This window comes from Leguminivora glycinivorella, chromosome 9, assembly GCF_023078275.1.
Source record: "Leguminivora glycinivorella isolate SPB_JAAS2020 chromosome 9, LegGlyc_1.1, whole genome shotgun sequence".
Lineage (NCBI taxonomy): Eukaryota > Metazoa > Arthropoda > Insecta > Lepidoptera > Tortricidae > Leguminivora > Leguminivora glycinivorella.
The window spans coordinates 23,748,709-23,756,426 of NC_062979.1; positions in this window are offsets into that span (position 1 = coordinate 23,748,709).

Below are 7,718 nucleotides of genomic sequence, written 5' to 3' on the forward strand. Positions count from 1 at the left end.
GGAGAACCATTTGGGACGCCGTGGTGGACGGTCGTGTCCGGAGCAAGTCTCATAAACGCGTAAAAACCCATCGAAACAATAGATCCCAAGTGCAACCGCTGCACGTGCATCTAAATACCGCCGACGCGCCCCGACCCGACCAAAGCTCCCGCGCGTTGTACCTAACTTCAGACTTTTGTGACAGTAGTGTTAAAATGTATAGAGCTTATAGTTTTCGCGTTACGAGTGTGCCGTGTGTTTTCTTATTTACTCAATTTATAGAGACAGTGCGAGACCAAAAACACCCAGTAGCATCCAAACAGATAATCCGCAGTACGAGTTACGAGCTTCTTGCCGCACCACAAGCGTGTGCAGTGTGTTTACATACTTACAGTGACAGTCGCTCAATTTTTAGAGACAGTGTTAGATTAAATACCTATACTTAGGAGTACCTAGTAGCGAATCAAGCCAAGTGCCGATGGCTCTCGTCGTCGCGCCGCCCATACCCAACCTGGGCCCGGCGCCGACTACCCAACGTCGGTTAAGCAGCGGGTGGATGCTAACTACACCTTCATTGCGACCAAATTGGTGAGCTCGTTCCATCTCTGTTGTCTTACTTAGCGCTAACACCGGTGCTCCTAGGTTTAGGTGCCTATTTAACTAGATTTAGCTTGACCAAGTTGTTAAGCCTCAACGAAAGGGATATCAGATAGTCTTTCGACGGTTCCGGGGCAACCTGCCGAATTCTACGCCCGGACAGACGACGCAACGAAGCCTCGACGTTACGTTGTCACCTAAATCTAGATGACGTTTCTTACTTTTATGTGTTTATTTTTTATGCTCTTATGTATTTTTAGTTACTCAGTGCTTTGGTTTTTACTGTCATTACTGTGTAACATATTTGAAATAAAAATAAAATAAAATAAATAAAATAAAATCAGCTGATTACAATTATACGCCCAGTTTAGCTAATTATACACATTGTGCCTAATTTATATAACGCGACTATTTATTTACTATTTAATAAGCACAACACATAGTATGCTTGTATTCCACATAGTTCAATCTAATGGTAATTATTTATTTGTTGGACTTATATTGACCGGGATATAGACCGTGATTACCTTTTTGATTTTTGTCGAGCTCCCGATATTTCGACGCAGTTGCATGCATCATCACGGTCTATATCCCGGTCAATATAAGTCTAATGAAAATAACCGTGAATCATTCAAAACTCTGATTTATTTGTTTCTAGGCGAGGTAACAAAATGTAAATCGGATACAAATATCATGTAACTGTACTAAACATATATACTTAATACTAAATTTACATTTTAAGAATAACCAAGCGAAACATTCAATAATGTATACCTATCATTTGTACACGCTATCATTTTAACTAACTTATTATTATTACACCTACCTAACTTTGATTTCAAATCTATAATCTAGCATCGACTTAAGATAAGGTTATTTGTCACTAGTCTGAAAGAGCCAGTCACGTGACCAATTTCAGTTATATTTAAGCTAATCTTATAGTCCTATTGAATCTAATCTTAAGTTACATTAAGTAACGCCTTATTTGATCAGTTTTAAATTAATGAATCGAGAACAAAAGTTAACATTGACTCGCAGAACCGTTGAGCGATAGCCGTGACGTTACCATAAAATTATACCTGACTATTTTAGTAACTAGGTAGGTAAGACAGGTACCTCAATTAAACTATATTAGCTAAAATTTCCACTACGCAATTTCCATGGCCCGAGTATTAGAAGCGGGCCGCATAGTTCATATTAGTTAATTAAGTTATGTGTCTAGAACTAGCGCTACGGTTCTGCACTAGACAGGAAAGTTGGTTTAAGAAGGCCTGTTGGTCTCAATAAAACCGATAGCGATGTCTATTTGACCAGGTTGTCAGCATTAAAATTACCATTGCTTTTGCGCTGTATAACACTTTATATCATACCTTTGGTACCGTTTTAACTAAGAACTGTAACGAAATATCCTAGTTTGGAAAACATACCTATAATATTGTGGATACTAACTTCACTTTACTTAGCTTTACATAATAGCACCTTAGGTACTTACTCAACCCCCAATAATACATAGCTAGCTGGAAATACCAAACAAGTATCTGAGACTCAAAAAAAAGGAAAAAAACACGGGCTGTTTTCTTGAACTATCTGGGCAACTTTTACAACATAACACATTGCACTTCCAAATCATAAACCAAGCCAATAACTGCCCATTAAAGAAAAGGATAAATTACTTTCTTAAAAAAACCAAGACAATTTCCTTGTAAAGACGCACACATCTGGCCTCCAGTCACCGCTATTCTGCCAAACACGGTCAAAAAGGATATAAATTATGCAATACTCTATTGATATAGGGTTGTTTAACGGCCGGCCGCCCGACCATAGTATAACTGCAAACCCCATTAAATCTTTTCATCCAAATGTCTTTCCAAATTCCTGACGCAAATTTATAACTAAGACAATAGGCCCCATCTGGCATTCGAACCCACGCTACCTACTAGAGAAAAAAATAACAATCGCTTTTATTACCAGACCAGACTAAACCGGCCAACTATATTAAACTATATTTTTATTCTCTCAGTTTTAGGTACCTACATGAATACATACGGGCGCGATCTAGTGTTGTGGTACTTGTGGTGGTCAAAATAGTAGATACTAACAGAAGTATAGTACTTATTAAGTGATTTCGAGTGTAGATGATGAAGTGACTATTACTACCATAATTTGTCGTTGTTATTATCTGTGCTATGAGGGTCTTTTATGAGCTCGAAGAAATAGATGTCACAAGAAGATACCAAAGAAATACATAAACCCTTATTTGCCTAAATGGTAATACATAGTTGCATCAGCGCTTTAAAACGTTATTCATTCTTAATTATCCCATCAGCGGACGTGTTATCAAACATATCGCCGTAGAGGTCTACAACCAGCAACACTATTACATTACTCTGCACTTACCCACAACAGGACAACGTTACTGGAGCCCTTATTACTTCGCCAAGTCTGCTCATATTATGGACACTCAAACTGTTTGCACTAAACCTCACGTGTTTGTCGTCTGTCAAGAAATAAGAAATACATCGAGTTCACAAAGAATGACATGAAATGAAACTATCAACGAGAATAAGCAACAGAAAAAATAACTCATTATGTAAACAGTGCTCAACTCAACCCTCTTCGTAGATCATCATCAAGAATGCGCTGCGCAGCCGGTTGAACAAAACTGAGAACTGTGCTACAATATCTTCAGAATGCTAGCCTCAGTTTTATCTTACAGTGAAAGCAGTTACAGTGTGAAATATTTACCAAATTTAACATTTACTTAGTTACGTTTTGATTTTTTATTGTCATTTGTTTAGTTAACGTATAGTAAAGTGTTGTGGGTGATCTTAACAGTGGCAATGTAGTAATCAACCAATATTTACACACTTCACGCGTAGAGACTACTTATGGAAGAATTGAGACAAAGAAGAACAATATACATGGGATCCGTGGAGTTATAGAGAACTACCGATATACTCCACTATCGCAGAAATAACACAACTACAACGTGCAACGACATCAAGCTGGCTCTGAAACCGTAAAAGAAGACGGGAGAAGCCCCTCTGGAAGCTAGCCAGCTTCCGTCTGATACATCCTAGACGAAGAAATGACAAGTGAGACAAAGGGGAGGGTGTATTTTAAATGCAGTCACATATCCTCACACCTAATATTTATTACACACCAAGTATAGTATTTATCTACCCAACGCTGACTTTACGATGCCTTGTATTCGGGTCGGCTCCAAATTTCCCGTCTCTCCTACTATCCTGACTGCAAACCCTACACTCCCAACCCTATCTACTGGGTGCTCCGGTGTCTTGGACAGGCTGCGGGGGCCTACGGCGGGGCAGCAGGGGTTGCTGCGCAATGAGCCAGTTTGCAAACGTACTCTGTCTGATTCTGCGTTCGAGTCTTAGTCGGTGAGATGTGACGCAGACATATCCAACGACTCGCTGCCTCTTAGGCTCAATCATCAGAGTCACGTGAGCCTACAGCGCTATTGCGTATCAAAATCTCCTCCCCCTGTAGTCTCCCCTTCCTAGTCCTTGCAGCAGGATCTGCTGGCTGGAGTTACCCCCTGAATCTGAATCTGAATCTGAATCTGGTAAACTTCGGAGATAAGGGGGGGGGAACGGTATTCTTTTTTACATTTTCCTTCAAGATTCTTTTTTTTTCCACAACAAAAAAATTATAAAAAATAGTTTATTTACGTTCAATTTGAGCTCTTTCTAACGATACCCCACTTGACCTAGTAACTTGAAATGTTTAGTTTGCCCCCCTTTCATTTTGGCCATTTTCTACAATTAAAATAAATAAATTAAAAAAAATTATACCTTCTATTTGTAGAGGTTCACAATGTTCACAACTATTCCAAATTTCAAGTTGATAGCATTAGTAGTTCTCGAGATATTTAGGAATGTGACAGACGGACAGACAGACGGACAGAGTCGCACCATAAGGATTCCTGTTGTACGGAACCCTAAAAACTGTTGTGGGTACGGAACCCTAAAAACTAGTTGACGCAATTTAAGAAGAATAATGCATTTAAGAACTGACTTAAGTAGTTGGTTATAATTTCGCTGACTTTGTTGAGATGTCAGTGGCCCAGAAGGCAGAGCGCTGGAGTATCGATTCACAGGTCATGAGTTCAACATCTGACCCAAGTAATTTAGTGATCTTCACTTTAAAAAATGTCTAAGCCTTGTAGAACCGATTGTAGATCTTTTGGCTTGTCAAAAAGTTAAATGAAACGACGCAGAGAAGAGAAAATTCGATTCACTGCTAGGAAGCGGTATCGTGCAATAAAGTAGAAGTGTGTAATCGGAGCAAAAAGGGGCTGATCAGGGCGCGCACTTGATTAGGTAAAAGGTCGCAGAACGAGCGGAATGGCCGCCATTGCTGTTAGGGCGGCGACACACGCGCGGCTCAGCAAGCTCGGCCATCATCATCCTCTTGCGTTATCCCGGCATTTGCCACGGCTCATGGGAGCCTGAGTTCCTCTTTGACAGCTAATCCCAAGATTTAGCGTAGGCACTAGTGTTATGAAAGAGACTGCCATCTTTCCAACCCGAAGGGTAACTAGGCCTTATTGGAATTAGACCGGTTTTCTCACGATTTTTTCCTTTACCGAAACGCGACTGGCAAATATCAAATGACATTTCGCACATAAGTTCAGAAAACTCATTGGTACGAGCCACTGCTAGGCCACCAGTCAGTCAATATGTGTGAGAATTATTTTTTTATAGCCGTGATCAAGTCTTCATAGCCAGTGTCACTAGCCTCTGTTATGTGTTTTGACGTTATAAGAGAACACTTTCGTAATTATTTACCTAAATGTTAAAAATCCTGTCATATAGTGCTACTATTTTTAAGATCCTTGAAGCTGATAAAAGTGGGATTTTTTTTGCAAAATTTCAATGCCCAAACAATAAAAGTATATCTTACTTTACACCTTCCTCTTCTACTTATTCCGCTTTGCTCATAAACCCACAAATTTAAAACTTCATTCCCCGCCCAGTCTGCCTCAGCCTGAAACCAACTCTTTTATTTCGCCCAGTTAACTAAATAATGAAACTTTCTCAACTCTTTTTGCAGCTAATTTTCCCCTTGTAAAAACTTGGTTAATTTCGAGTTAACGGCGATGCCTGTACTTAATTAATAAGGAAAGTATTTACTGAAGCAAAATTAAAGGTTTCCGAGGAAGTTTTGCGCTTGCTTTTTTCGCTTTTGCGTTTGAGACTGGGTTTGTAACTAAAAGTTAAATATTTATGGAGTTATTCATAAACGGTTTACAAGTCTGAATTAGTTAATAAGTAATGGTTATTTGTCTCTCAAATAAGCGCTGGTGACCTAGCGGTAAGAGCGTGCGACTTTCGATCCAGAGGTCGCGGGTTCGAACTTCGAACTTCTCTTACCGCTCGAGCTCGAATCGAACCCGGCTCGTACCAATGAGTTTATCTGAACTTGTGAAATGTCATTTGATATTTACCAGTAGCTTTTCGGTGAAGGAAAACATCGTGAGGAAGCCAAACTAATTCCAATAAGGCCTAGTTACCCTTCGGGTTGGAAGGTCAGATGGCAGTCGCTTTCGTAAAAACTAGTGCCTACGCCAAAATCTTGGGATTAGTTGTCAAAGCGGACCCCAGGCTCATATGCTCTCAAATGCCGGGATAACTCAAGGAGTATGATACAAATACAACACAATATAAATAGTCTTTCTTGCACACCTCAATACAGGAAACAATGTAGTACCTAAGTATACACAGCAACTGATGATGATGATGGTTATTTGTCTCTCATACTGAAATGAGACAGTGACATGAAGAGACTTTTGATATGTGTTGCTACAAAGATGAGTTGCTTTGAAAAGAAAACCATATTCTCCACGTCCCGTCAATATCAATTTATTTTTCTTTCAAGCCCTAAATTTGCCAAGAGTGGCACTGACACCTACAGTTTCATCAGTTTCATGTGCTCTGTCTACCTCGTTTGGCAACACAGGCATGGATATAATTCTGTATGTATGTGTGTATATATGTATGATATGAAATGTAAATGTAGGAGCTCTAATTTCCTTCATACAGGTATAGGTACCCACATTTTCTTTCGTGTCGCTAAAATATGAGCATTAAAAATGCAAACTGCGATAATTCCCATGCACCCCACTGGATATATTTACTGTTCGAAGGTTTACGTGACCATGGCGAACAGGGGTTGCGTGGAGTAGAACTTTACAAAAAAATAAAATGTTTTAAAAAAAAATCGTGTACGAATCGGACTCGCAATCCGAGGGTTCCGTACAAATTTAATTCATTTATTGAACCCTTTAAGTGTACCACACTACTGTTACAAAAACGCTTTCAAAACTCAAAAAGTAAAATAATCATTAGAACGAAGATTCACTTAGAAAGAATAAAATAGGTAAGGTACAGCGTGGCAAATCTGTACTGGGGGGCAAATGTAACTGGTCCATGTTTTACAATGTTTGCATTATTAAATAGAGTGTCCAGGTATGGTAGGCTTGTTCAGTGGATACATGTAGAGCTCAACATCATAGGGAGTAATAATGGAAAACATGGATTAGTTCTGTTACAATTGGCCCCCAGTCGAGATTTGCCCCGCTGTACCTTATGTCGGGACAGTAGCATGTGGAAATCCGTGGTCCTGCCTACCCAGGAACGTGACTATAATATATGTATTAATGTATTTATCTCAAAGTGATCGTGAGTGTTAACTTTGGCGAATGTTCTCGGTAAGGGTCCCCCACATCTAGCGTCTCGCGAGCGTCGCGTCGCGCCAACTGTATGGAAAAAGACGCCGCGTCGACGCGGCGTCAGGCTTTGCCCATACAGTTGGCTCGACGCGACGCTCGCGAGACGCTAGATGTGGGGGGACCCTGACTCCATCCATTTCGTGAGGAAACGATAGAGAAAATCAAAGAAGCCCTCTATTTGCACGAAGATGAAGCAAGTTGGAACTGTAATGGGGATTTAAGCCACTAGATGGCAGTACAAATAGTACGCGCAAGACAGCGGGAACTATAAGTGCGTCTCTGTACAGGGTACGTAGCCGAATGGCACAAACGCTCACGAAACGCTCGTAGGTGTCTATCTCTTTCGCTCATGCGTATTGGCATGACAGAGCCAGACTACCTTTCACGG